Genomic DNA, 15,366 nt, shown 5'->3' on the forward strand with positions numbered 1-15,366 from the left:
AACACTCAAACAATTTTATTTTAGAAAAATTAAATAAACTAATTAGATATTGTATTTCTTTTTCAGTAAGTAACTTGGGCAGAAAAATACTTAAAATCGAAAAAATTATTTTTGAATTATTTACCTTATGAGTGATACTGAACATTGCAACCATATGTATTTTAAATTTATTTATGCAGTTTTTAATTAAACTGATTGATATAATCAATACAAATTTTTTGATATAGTTTATATTTTCAATAAAGTTTAGTTTTAATTTGAGTAAAAAAATAAAAAAAAACATATCATACATAAATTCATTTGAAGTAATATAAAAATTATTTAAATTTAAAATTGAATTAAATGAAGTGATATAATCAATGCAATCAATAATTGGAGTGATCATTTATTGCAGTACACATATGTCAATATTTATGATAAATCTTTCCTTTTTTAAAAATAATATATTTGCGGAAAATTACTATTTTTGTCAAAAACTCTATTTATATATATATATATATATATTTGAGTAAAAAAATAAAAAACATATAATACATAAATTAAATTTGAATTAATATAAAATTAATTAAATTAAAATTGAATTAAGTGAATTGATACAATCAATGCAAAAAATAATTAAAGTGATAATTTATTGCAGTACACATGTATCAATATTTTTCTTTTTTAGAAATGACATTTTGGCGGGAAATTACTATTTTTGGCAAAAACTATTTTTATATATATATAGATGAATTGAGTACAAGACATGTACTTTATGTTTGATATGTATATCGGATGGATTACATTACGTTTCCGCTTTTGTATTTTTTTAAAAAAAAAAATTAGGCCTTGTTTATTTAATTGAGCTGATTATTCCCAAAGATGATTAAGAAATGAATTAGTGTCCGGGTCCCCACAGCAGGTGGTATCAGAGCAGTAGGTTCTAGAACTGTAGGTTCTTGAGACTGAGATAGAAGCTAGTGAGCGGGATAGAATGAGTTTTCTTTCCTTGCTTTTGAATGCTAGCATGTTTTACTGCTTTGAAATACATGTTACTTGATTATCTGATTTGATTGGTAATATGTAATGTTTGAGAATGAATTAGAAACGATTCTTGATCAGCAGTAAGATGATCAGAGGAGGACTGAAACATGTTTGTTGTATTTGGTTGCTAACCCTTTTGGTAATAACATGTGCCTCCTCAAATAGTCACAGAACAGGGTAGTACTTCTGTAAATCCGATGGATGGGACAGCAACTCCGATGGAAATGTTACTGAAGAGATTTCAGTCGTTCAAACCGCAAACCTTGAAAGGAACAGAGACTTCTGTTGACTGTGAGTGTTGGTTAGATGATATTGAGATGCTGCTTGATTCACTGGATTATACATATGAGCGCCGAGTTCGAATGATAGGGCACCAGTTGCATGATGTTGCGAAGAACTGGTGGATCACGACAAAGAGAGCGTTGGAGCATCGAGGTACGACTATTACTTGGAATGTCTTTAAAGCTGAGTTTTATCAGGAATTCTTCCCAGTGTCGTATAGGAAAGACAAGGGAGCCGAGTTTGCAAACTTGAGACAGGGTCAGTTGAACATAGAGGAGTATGTGGCCAAGTTCTCTACCTTGTTGAGATTCGATCCGCATGTTGCCAAAAATGACGAGGCTGTTGCTGATCAGTTCATCAATGGCTTGAATCCCGAGATTTTTACACTGGTGAACACATGGCGACCGAATAACTTTGTTGATTCCATGAACAGAGCCAAGGGAGCTGAAGCCGGTTTGATTAGACAGAAAAGAGCTTCCTATGTTCTTCTAGCACCGAGACCACAGCAACCACCTCCCAGATTTGAGAGTGGCAGCAGCAGTGGTGGAAAGAAAGATTATTTGAAAGCCAAAGGAAAACATTTTTAGAAGTCTGACAGCAGTTCTTCAAGCTCCAGTGGTTCCAGACAGAGCCAGAGTTATACCGGGGCTTATTGCAGAACTTGCGGAGGAAGACATCCGACTGAGCAATGCCAAGAAGTGATTGGTAGTTGCCGTATCTGCAGATAGCAGGGACACTTTGCCAGAGTCTGTCCACAGAGAAGTTCCCAGGGATCCCAGGGAGCAGAGTCATTTGGATCAGTGGCTCAGACAGATAGACGATCATCAGCTGTTCATTCTTTCCAACCGCCACCGACTACTACTTCGTCACAGCAGAGGTGAGGAGGTAGCCAGACAGTTAGCCAGCCTCCTAGACAGCAGGCCAGAGTATTTGCTTTGACTGAGGAGTAAGCCCAGGAAGCACCAGATGATGTTTTTGCAGGTAACTGTTCCTTATGTGGTTACCCTGCTTATGTATTGATAGATATGGGTACTTCCCATACGTTTATTTATGAACTATTTTCTTTGATGAATGATTTGTCTGTTGAGTCATTATCTGTTGTAGTGTCTGTCTCTTCTCCATTGGGGACAGGGTTTATATCAGTGAATTCTGTGAAACATTGTATGCTACAGTATGACGGGCATGAGATTGAGTTAGATTGTATTGTACTTGGATTGTATGATTTTGACTGTATTATCGGTATTGATATTCTGACCAAGTACAGAGCTACCGTTGATTATTTCCACAAGATTGTGAGATTCAGATATGATATGGCTGATGAGTGGAAATTTTATGGTAAGGGTTCTAGATCTAGAATTCCTTTGATATCTGTGTTATCTATGACTCGATTGTTGCAGAAAAGAGCAGAGGGGTTCCTTGTATATTTAGTTGACGTACTGAAATCGAGTCCATCATTGGCGGACTTGCCAGTGGTGTGTGAGTTTGCTGACGTCTTCCCAGATGAGATTTCGGGAGCCTCCGATTCGAGAGATAGACTTCAGCATTGAATTGGTACCAGGTACAGTTCCGATTTCTAGAGCTCCGTACAGAATGGCACCAATAGAACTGAAAGAGCAGTTGGAAGATTTACTAGCCAAGGGGTAGATCAGACCGAGTGTTTCTCCTTGGAGTGCCCCAGTACTGTTTGTAAGAAAGAAGGACGGTTCAATATGACTTTGCATTCACTACCGGCAACTGAACAAGGCGACGGTAAAGAACAAATACCCTTTGCCTCGTATTGATGATTTATATGATCAGTTGCAGGGTTCTTCTGTATAATCTAAGATCAATCTGAGATCTGGATATCATCAGCTGAGAGTCAGAGATTCTGATATCTCGAAGACAGCGTTCAGAACCAGGTATGGACATTATGAGTTTATTGTCATGCCATTTTGTTTAACAAACGCTCTAGCTGTATTTGTGGGTCTGATGAACCGTGTCTTTCAGAAATATCTCGATTATTTCGTGATTATATTCAATAATAATATTTTGATTTATTCGAAGAATATGATTGATCATGCCGAACATTTGAGGATTGTTTTGCGAACTCTAAGGGCTGAGAAATTATATGCTAAAATGTCGGAAGACCTTGACGTGAGTAGACCTTATTAGATCCGCTGCGTAACCTGTACGAACACAGCAAATTGACTCGCAGCTCCGAAAACAGGAAAGCGGAAACTCCAGAAGAGAGAATACGGAGAACCCTAAGGGACAGCAGGACTGAAGTCAAGTGTAACCTTATAGACCATAAATCTCTTATCAAATTATAGAGCACTCACGTTAGAGATGAGGGACTTTTCTTTTGATATGGTCACATTCCTCCATAACCTCAAGATATTACTTCGCGACTACTGGATCCGCGATGACATTAAAATGTGAATTCTGGTTGAGACAGGTTGTATTTCTGGGTCATATTATATCCGGAGATGGTATATCAGTCGATCCCAGCAAGGTTGAGGCCGTGATTTCTTGGCCGAGACCGACATCAGTGCCAGAGATTCGCAGTTTTATGAGTTTAGCAAGATATTATCGACGATTTATCAAAGATTTCTCTACTATTGCTAAACCTATTACGCAATTGACTCAGAAGAATGCTCCATTTATTTGGTTAGAAGACTGTGAGTCCAGTTTTCTTGAGCTGAAAAAGAGATTGACCAGCGCTCCGGTGTTGACTATTCCGTCAGGTACTGGTGATTTTGTGGTTTATTGTGATGCTTCTCACAGAGGATTGGGTTGTGTTTTGATGCGGTGGGGACATGTGATTGCCTATGCTTCGAGACAGTTGAATCCACATGAGACTCGTTACCCAATTCATGATCTTGAATTGACGGCCATTGTTTTTGCGTTGAAGATATCGCGACACTACCTATATGGTGAGAAGTTTGAGATATATTCTGAACATAAAAGCTTGAAATATCTGTTTTCACAGTCAGAGCTGAATATGAGGCATCAAAGATGGCTTGATTTACTTAAAGATTTTGATTGTGAAATCAAGTACTATCAGGGGAAATCGAATGCAGCAGCTGATGCACTGAGTCGAAAGGTATGTTCCTTATCCTTATCGATGATTGGTGTTTCAAATTTGATAGAAGATTGTTGTTTGTCTGGATTGGTATTTAAGGCAGATCGTAAACCATTGAGATTATATGCTGTTCAAGTCGAACCAGAGCTGATTTTGAGAATTAAAGCGGCTTAGAAAGTTGATCAGAATGTGCAGAATTCGATATCGATGATCAGAGCAGGGCATCGATAAGAGTATCAGGTTCGTGACAGTGTTTTATATGTGAATAATCGTCTTGTTGTACCGGATGTTTCAGATTTTAAACGACAGATCTTGTTAGAAGCGCATAACAGTCGATTCAGTATTCATCCTGGTGGCAGAAAGATGTATAATGATTTGAAAAGACAGTTGTGGTGGAAACAGATGAAAGATGATATTGATGAGTTGTATCCAGATGTCTGAATTGCCAACAGGTAAAAACTGAGAGAAAGAAACCAGAAGGTTTATTACAGAGCTTGTCTATTCCTGAATGGAAATGGGATCGCATTTCCATGGACTTCGTGACAAAGATACCGAGATCCTCCCGAGGTTGTGATGCGATTTGGGACGTGATTGACAGATTGACCAAATCAACATGTTTTATTCCATACAAGATGACGTAGCGACATGACCAGATGGCAAAGATTTATGTCAGAGAAATGTTCAGATTGCACGGAGTGCCGAAGTCGATGGTATCAGACCGTGATCCTCGGTTTACTTCGCACTTTTGGTAGAGTTTACAGCAGGCTCTAGGTACAAAGTTACATCTGAGTACCGCATATCATCCTCAGACCGATGGACAGTCAGAGCGGACTATCCAGACACTGGAGGATATGCTGAGAGCAGTAGTGCTTGATTTTAGCACTGGTTGGCAAGATTCTTTGCCACTTTGTGAATTTTCGTACAACAACAGCTATCAAACGATTATTGAGATGGCACCGTTTGAAGCATTGTACGGTAAGAAATGCAGATCCCCTCTTTATTGGGATGATATCTCTGAGGTACCTTAGATTGGACCTGACATGATCGGAGATATGACAGAGAAAGTGAAGCTGATCAGAAGAAAATGAAGGCAGCTCAAGATAGACAGGCCAAATATGCCAATGTTCGTCGTCGACCGTTGGTATTTGAGGCAGGAGACCGAGTATTCTTGAAGATGTCACCTTTCCGAGGAGTTGTCAGATTTGGCAAAAAATGGAAACTGTCTCCACGTTATATTGGGCCTTATGAGATTCTCGAAAAGATAGGAGATCGTTCATATCGACTCGCATTACCGTCTTCATTATCTGATATACATGATGTCTTTCATGTATCATTATTGCGAAAGTACATGCTAGATGCTTCACATATCATTCAGCCAGAAGAGACAGAACTAGATGAGACACTGAGTTACTTCGAGAAGCCGATTCAGATTCTCGATCGTAAAGAAATGCATCTCAGAACAAAGACTATTCCACTTGTGAAGATTCAGTGGAGTCGTTATGACATTGAAGAAGCTACCTGGGAGAATGAGTCAGATATGAGACAGAGATTCCTAGAGTTATTTCACTGATGTGAGTTTTCTGTTTAGCTTCTGTTATACCTTCTTATTGATATGATTTGATTGCTTGTGATTTTGGGGACGAAATCGTATCTTAAGGGGGAGAAATTTAATGCCCAAGATTTATTTGCTGTTAAATTGCGGTTATTGGTTTATGATTTGATATGATTATGAACGATCGCTCCGAGACTTGATTTGAGTTTGCATGCGAAATTTGATGTGCGAGGACAGTACCTCTCGCGCATATGCACGACATGATGCGCGCACATGCGCGAGATGGGCAGAAGACCTCGTGCATATGCGCGAAGTGAGGGCGCGCATATGCGCGAACTGTGAGAGAAGCTAAGTGCCAATTCCAGAGAACCTCGCGCATATGCGCGACTTGCCTAGATGTTATGTGCCGAGACCAGTAGGTCTCGCGCATATGCGACTGAGAGAAGTCGCGGATATGCACGAGACATGCTGTACCAAGAGGAAGCCACCTATCTTTGGCATGCAAGTTGATATATAAATAGTGTTAAATTCCTTTATTTCTTTAAGAAGAAAACCGAGAGCTTTGGGGGAGATTTTCAAATCTTGATCTTAGAATTTGAGTTGTGAAAGATCCAACCGTTAGAATTTTAATCCGACTTCAGTACCGTGTTTCTATCGACGAGAGCTTCAATTGGACGTAAGTTTTATTACATTTTGTTATGATTTGAAATTATGATATTGAAAGAATCGGATTTGATTCATATATGGTGTTCTTGACATAGTAGATATCGTATAATCGAAACCAGATCGAATAACAGATACAATATGAAATTATTATGATTTTCAGAGTTGATTTGATTGAGATTTGATATCTGATTTGTGTTGTTATTGATTATGAGATGTTGGGATTGATATCATGACTGATATTGTATTGCTGGGTATATTGAGTTTGTGACATTATGCCGTTGAAACAGAATTTGATTGAGTTCTGATTATATCTAATATTGATTTGAGATTGTATATTGATATTGTGCCTATTGGGAATGTCCTTCCAGATTGATATATTGAAGGATTCGAAGACAGATCAGAGCCGAACCCCAACGAAAGAAAGGTATAAATCGATGTTAACCGGGAGATCTACCCGAGTCAGACTGGACTCGAGTTTCCCGTAAAACCACATACTTTATTTTATTGCATTGATGTTTGCAATTGAACGAAATTGATATTCTTAGTCTATTGATTTATAACAAAGCGTGTATTGAGTCATGGGTGGAGATGTCTAGTCATTGACATGATATGCCAAGTCGGCAGGATATGCCAAGTTTGTGGCGTATATGTCAAGACACTAGATGTTTGGTTTATATCGATGTTTGCTTATGAGTTGATTTATTCCTATCGTTGATATTAGATATATGTGCCAATATTCAGAAACCGGGATCCCTAGATTTGAGATGAGTCGAGTATGAGATGACGAGTCATTAGTTGATTTACATATTTATATCGATTCATGTTTTCAGATTTGATACATGTTATTGATGACTGTTTATGCTTTTATATATGTTTTTATATGATTGAATTTATTCATTGTTTATACTGGGATTATATTCTCACCAGAGTTATCCGGCTGTTGTCGTGTTTGTATGTGTGCATGACAACAGCTGGGACATGATCAGGGTCAGGAAGAGGATGAGAGAGGACAAGTTAGCGTGGAGATCCGGATCAGAAGTAGATAGGCTTCAGCACTTGATATGTAGTAGTTGAACCCTAGTTTGATTTTAATGTATTGAGTACAAGACATGTACTTTATGTTTCATATGTATATAAGATGGATTACATTACGTTTCCGCATTTGTATTTTAAAAAAAAAATTGACCCTGTTTATTTAATTGAACTGATTATTCCCAAAGATGATTAAGAAATGAATTAGTGTCCGGGTCCCCACATCATCAGTTAGATGTCTGGAACTTCTTCACATGGACTTGTTTGGACCTATACCAGTAATGAGCTTAGGGGGAAAGAAATATACTCTTGTGGTAATTGATGACTTCTCCAGATTAACATGGGTAATATTTTTAAGCTCCAAAGATCAAACCGCGGTTGAACAAATCAAGCTCCTCAAAAGACTTCAAAATGAGAAAACTTCAGCAGTGACAGAATTAGAAGTGACAGAGGAACCAAATTTCTGAACCAATACCTATCATTTTATCTCGAAGATCATGGCATAAAGCATGAGCTGTCAGCTGCTCAATCACCTCAACATAAATGGAGTAGCTGAAAGAAGGAACCGCAGGCTGAAGGAAGCAGTTAGGACCATGCTAGCAGAATCTGGTATCTCACAACGGTTTTGGGCGGAGGATATCAATATAGCCTGTTATGCTTAGAACCGATCTATGATCAATAAAAGTTATGAAAAGACTCCATATAAAATCTGGACCGGCAAGCAGCCAGAAGTTGGATACTTCCTCATCTTCGGTTTGATTACGAAATAAATTTTAGAGAAACAGGTGAACACATCTCAGAGCAAAGTCCAACCGCTCAAGAAAAGAATCATCAGACAAACGAACTAGAAAACAATATCAACCTGAGATTGTTCAGATAGGAGAAGAGTCGCTGGAACAAGAAAATAACATCACACAACAAGCCGAGCCATATGGACCATGTCTCCAGTGGAAAAAGGACCATCCACTTGAGCTGGTCATTGGTAACCCTACTGCTCCTCTTAGAACTAGAAATCAAATGATTAATGAATTTATGCATGTTGCATTTGTCTCCCAGTTAGAACAAAAGAAGATTGATGATGCACTGCATGATATCAACTAGATAGAGGCTATACAGGAGGAACTTAATCAATTTGAAAGAAGCAAAGTTTGGCATCTAGTTCCTCGTCCTGATAATATGCACGTTATTGGTACTAGATGGGTGTTTAGTAAAAAAATGGATGAAAATGATTCGATAATAAGAAATAAGGCCAGACTAGTAGCTCAAGGCTATAGGAAGGAGGAAGGAATAGACTTTGATGAATCTTTTGCCCATATAGCTAGACTAAAAGCGATTAGAATCTTTCTGGCCTTTGCAGAATTTAAAGAATTTAAGGTATATCAGATGGATGTTAAATCTGCATTACTAAATGGTTTGATAAATGAAGAAGTTTATGTAGTGCAACCGCCTTGCTTTGTCAATCACGTTCATCATGATTATGTTTAAAAACTAGATGAAGCCCTGTATGGACAAAACAAGCCCCTAGAGCATGGTATGACACGTTAACCAAATTCTTGCTTGAACGTGACTTCTCAACTGGAACAGTTGACAAAACTTTGTTTAAATTTTCAAAAGATGGTAACTCGTTATTTGTGCTAATATACGTGGATGATATTATATTTGGATCAACTAATCCTAAATTATGCGAGAAATTCTCTAAGATAATACAAAAGCAGTTTGAAATGAGCATGGTGGGAGAGCTGAACTTCTTTCTAGGGCTGCAAGTCAAGCAGTCAAAGGATGGAATTTTCATTAACCAAGCTAAATACACGAGAGATATACTGAAAAAGTTTGGAATGGAGAATTGCTCCCTAACCACTACCCCAATGAGCTCATCAATCAAACTGGACAAAGATGAAGGGGAATCTCTGTGGACACAAAAATGTACAGAGGATTAACTGGTTCAATATTGTATCTAACCTCCAGTCGTCCCGATATAATGTTTGATGTTTGTCTACGCGCTCGATTTCAATCTAATCCAATGCAATCTCATTTTACTGCCGCTAAACGAATCCTTAAATATCATATGGGTATTATGTGGGTCTTTGGTACCCCATAGATTCAAGTCTTCATCTTGTAGGATATTCAAACGCAGACTATGTCGGTTGCAAAATTGACAGGAAAAATACTAGCGGTTCATGTCAATTTTTGGGTGATAGACTAATATTGTGGTTTAGCAAGAAACAGACATCTATTGTCACAACAACCGCTGAAGAGGAGTACCTTGCGGCTGGAAGCTACTGCGCACTGATGTTGTGGATACAACAGCTCGAAGATTATGGTATTCAAGCCACTGAATCTGCCATCTTATGTGACAACACAATTGTAATCACAATCACATACAATCCGGTTATGCACTCTCGGACAAAGCATATTGACATCAGACACAATTTTATCCGAGAACATTTCATGAAGAAAGAGATTTAGATTGAATATGTACATACTGATCAAGAAGCAGCTGATATTTTCACAAAACCATTACCAGAGGCTAAGTTTTCTTATTTAGGGAATACGATTGGTTTAATCGATTTATCTTAGTCATTTGTTTAACATTCTTAGTTGATTGAATTATTACTAAGTTTTTTATGCAGGAAATAAAGAAATAAATAGATGAAGAGTAGTGAAAATATATAAAATTTCATTAATTTAGACGAGCCCTTACAGCAGCGATTTATTTTTTCACTACACCCCTCCAGAAGGCCAACCAAGTGGTCAGACCTCCGAAAGAGGTGCGCATAAAGTCCTCTGAGAAGGCAATCCTTCGCAGAGCCCTCTGCTCCTTCAGAAGCATGAGGAGGTAGACACCTTCATCGAGAAGGTGTTTTTGGTCGCGTCGCTGATACTTCTTCAGTGTTTCCACCCCTTTTGGGGTAGCAAAAAGCCATCCCCCGAGGGAGGACTGAAGTTCCTAGATTTTCATCCAGGTTGACACCGTCTTCTTCAAGACGCTGTCCTCCAGCGCAGCCTTCCGCACCGTGATTATCTCTAGCATGAATTCTTTAGCGAGAACCGGCTCACTTGAACTATCTCCAGTATTCATTTTCTCTTATTTTGCTTTGCACCTTAAAATGATTTTGTGACTAATCCCTCTGGTTGTATTTATAGATAAGAACCATACAATAAGTCACCATCGTAATTACTGTCAGGAGGATATGAAGAGTTCTGTGCAAATCGACCACCGTTTCATTACTCGAGGATAAGATTACTTAATGCATTTGCTTAGGGAGAATACCGATTTAGTCAATAAATTAATATGACTCCATCGCCTACTTTGACGTCATTCCGTAAAAATTACGCAACTTTGAGTCTGCCCTATTTTAATGTGACGGCTACTTTCTAAAAATTCAAAATTAATCATTTTACCGCCGTATAATGTTTTTTCGAAAAAAAATAATAATACCCCATTAATAGTCATCCAAATGGACTGAATTGTGAGTCTTTGTACCCGACATTCATACATATTCAGTATCATTCTTATCTTTATTTTGCAGCAATCATATGCATTTCCTCTGGAATATTATCTGAGATTATCTTCTAGGTATATATTTCGATCTTTTCGAATCAAATAGTTGCATCAATTGTTCAAAATACAATTGCCATCAACTTCGCATCAGTATTTGTCATGACCAACAAGCCAATGAAAGCCATGTTTTGTCTCCTTGAATCTTCTGGGCTTTGTTCATTTATGGGATGCAGAGAGAAGTATTCTGAGAATCTAGTGAAGGAATTCTTCGATTCATCATACATGGAAAACAGAGAAATTATTTGTGATGTTCAAGGGAAAAATCTTCATTTCACCCAAAAGATGTTTGCTGATTTATTTAAACTAGCAGCAGCTGGAATCACCGACTTCACTACACTTCCAGAAGGAAACATTGAGCTTTGGAGAAGCAATTTTTCCATTACTAAATCTCAAATTTCATCTCCGACCTGTTAAAAACGGGATCTGAAGATCGAATTCAGATTGCCAAGACTCGAGCATATGACAAGATAACTTTTGAAAAATTTCTTGTCATGGCCACCATCTCATCAAATCTGAAGGTCAACTGGTCCGACATTCTATTCAAAACATTGGTGGCTATGATAAAGAAGGAAAACCAGTCTCAAGGATTTGTGGTTCAAATTTGTTATCTTCTAATTGATGCTGGAGTTCAATCGGTGGAAATGACTGAAGTTGGAAAGACCAAGCTGTTCAATTGGCCAACATTTGAAAACTTTATCAAGAAAAATCGACCAACCGATGAGGAAATAGTCTCTATCAAAAAAGAGACTGGGGATGAATTTGTAAAACAAAAGAAGACCGAGTCAAATCCCAAAGGAACAAAGAGAAAGATGGTCCTAAAATCTAGCTCTGATGATGAATCTAGGGACGATGTCCCTGTCTCTCAAGTTTTCAAGAAGAAACGGTCCGAAAAGCCCAAAACAACGAAGATTAAGCATCTTTCGGTGCCACTGGTCCCTCCTCCAATCCTGCACTCCCTGTAACAAAGCTCAAAAGTATTCAAATTGATGATTCAGAAATTGAATCTTCTTACTCAGTAGTACCTATCATTCTTTCAACTGATAAGGGAAAACAAGTCATGATCGAAGAACCACCAAAAACAAACTCAGTCCATGCCGCCATAGTTCTTACCACTGAACGAGTCAATGAGACCGTTCAGAAGAAGATGGAGATGTTTGGTCAATGAGTTAAATTTCGAACCGTCACAACCTTTGACTCATTGATTCAAACCGGTATGATCAAAGCTGCTGCCAAGCTTGAACGGTCCATCTTGGAATAGAGATAAACATCGGATATTCCAACCGCTCTGCTTCGATGAGATTTCTTGCAAATTCAGATGGATGCCCTATCTCCCAGCTTGAAATGGATGCCCTATCTCTTTCTATGATTGTTGCTCAAATGAGACCGGACCTTCATCTTCCAACGGTTGAAGAAAAGATTAATCTTGACTATAAACTGAAATTACATGAATAACTGAGCTCTCAGATGCTCAAAGACCAATCCACAGTTCAGAATCACCCATCTTCATCATCTGGTGAGCTTACTAAATCTTCATCGCCAGAAGTACCGGTCGAAACTGCTATGATGAATAATGAGGACAACAACCTCCTACCAACTGAAATACTCATGCCCGAGGATGCTCCCATTACTGAACAACTCTATCCCCAGGATGTTTCAGACCATCTGTTTGCTTTTCACACGAATCCGAGATTGATACACCAATTCAACAGACTCATGGCAGCCTCTCTGAATTCCAACCTCTCTCTGTCGATGAGGCCGTGCAATTTTCATATGACTTTGATAACACAAAACTTACAAAGAGAAATCCTCTTCTCCAAAATCTCTTTCTGCTGCTGATCTTCATCAAGACGTTCTCCAAGAACCATTGATATCAACTCCCAAAGATTTACAGAATGACGAGGTAACCATTACATGCATACCTATAGATTGTCTTCCATCTGTGGCCCCGGATGGAAAGAAAGGCACGAGCAATATACCTTTTGCCTCAACTAATGATATTAACAAAATTACTGAGGATATATCTGCTGAACTAAATGAGCCTTAGTCATCAAAATCTGCTAGTAAAGCCTTGTCTTCTAAACTGGTCTCTTTCAATGCCAGATTACTTTCTGATCAGGTTGCATCTGAAGAAGAAGAACACATAGAAGAATATTGTCAAAAAGAGATTCCGACCAGACTTGTCAACTTGGATCACTCAGTTCTTGCTCTCAACCGCAAGAATTTTGATCTAAAAGAGGCTTTTAATTCGATGTAGTCTGATCTCTACAAAGACTTTTCTGCCATGAATACTAGTATCTCCCTCCGGCAATCCAAGCATAATTCTTCACATCTCAACATGTGCTTTGAGCTCTCAGGACAAATAAATCTTCTACAAGCACATGTTGATCAACACATGAATGCCCAAGGATCCCAACTTACAAAAATTATGGAATTTTTTTTTCATGGTGATGTCAAAAAGGGGGAAAGAGAGCGACAAAGATTCATTCAGCAAGCAGAGATATCAGTTATGAAAGAACTGGACGAAAGGGCCAAAGCTGAACGAGCAGGTCAAAAGTAGTATATCTTTTATTCGTTCAGTTGCTTATTTTTGCTTTAGAAATTGTAATTTTGTTTACTCAATGAAATGCTATATTTTCTCTTGACATGTGCATTATTTCTTGCCTGCTATAATTATATGTAAAACATTGTATAACATTACAGCTTAGTTTTGTCATCACCTAAAATGGGAAAATTGTTAAGAAATTATTATTATCCAAAAGTTCCGGTGATCGACAAAATCAAGATATCACTTCACTATTTCAGGAAACATCTACATATATTATGTGTAACAGGTATTAGTTCAACCGTCCAGCCTAGCAACCAGACTGCTTCACTATCGGCTACAACAAAAAGAGTTTAACCGCTTAAACAAAGGATATACTCTAGAAGTCTGACCTCTTGAATTTCAGACCGCTGATAATTCACCCGCTTAAAGTAAAAGAAGATGAAATTCTCAACCGGTTGATTCGAAGACATCATTAAAGAGGGTTATTTATTACCTACTTAATAAAAGACATTATCTTTCCAGTTCAAGACATTAAACAGTTTGCACCGCTTCAAAGTTAACTTGTCCCTACATCAGTCCCAAGAATGATCTGCATTTATGTAACGACCCGTATTTTCATACTACTTAAAATTTGCGGAAAAATTTAAGATTTTCTTTTAAACTAAATGAAATGCGGAAATGAAATCAAATACGGTCGTCACTACATCCTTCATCAATAAAAATATTTGAAATCGACATCACCAATAAAATTTGCTGAAAGGAAACACTGTTCCAAAAGTCTTGAAACGAAACATAACATCAGAGTATTTTAAACTTCCATAAAAAGAATCGTAAAATAACGTGGGCGGTCCTCGGGTTTAGCCTGCCGCTCAGTCCAAGCCTGCCCCTTGGTCACCACCTCCTGCCTCCTCGTCAACATACTCACCTGCATCGATCAAGTCTAGTGAGTCTAAAGACTCAACACGTATAAACTGGGATAACGAGTAATACATAATAAAATCGCATGCAACTTTAAAATAGGACATACATAACTTGAAGCTTGGACTTGCATAATAAACTTGGACATACGTACGTACATAATTTAGGCGTGCCATCAACATAAACTTTCATAAACATACTGCATACTTGAACATACGTAACTTCATCATTTTGCGTAGAGGCATGTTTCAAAGCAAGTGACCCATACACGGACCCAAGCACGGGGTCCGTGCCTTTGATTCTTTTCAGAACCTTTTTACCCGAGTCTACACGGACCCCTACACGGAGGTAGGCACGGGGTCCGTGTCTTTTATATTTTGGAAAAAATATTTTAGCATGGTTTTGATGTCATGGTTTTGCCAAGGTCGTGTCATGGGAAATTTTAGAACGTCCTAAGTAATGATTGAACTTGAGAGTAGTATGATTTCTACGTCTAAGGGGTGCAAGTTAAGTATGTGATTTCATGTTAGTACGTGCAGCAACGGCCCCGATCGAAGTCCAACGAATCCCTCAACGCCAAGTAAGTATGTTGACGTGCAAAGAAAATATTTGAAGTTTTTGAGGTATGCTAAATGTCTTGTGACCAAAAGTGAATGGGTTTGGAAGTCGGTGAACGTGGCCGAGGACCTCTCTACCTTTATTAAATGATTTTAATGCATGTTTAA

Source organism: Primulina eburnea, chromosome 7 (assembly GCF_022965805.1).
Source record: "Primulina eburnea isolate SZY01 chromosome 7, ASM2296580v1, whole genome shotgun sequence".
In the NCBI taxonomy this organism is placed as follows: domain Eukaryota; kingdom Viridiplantae; phylum Streptophyta; class Magnoliopsida; order Lamiales; family Gesneriaceae; genus Primulina; species Primulina eburnea.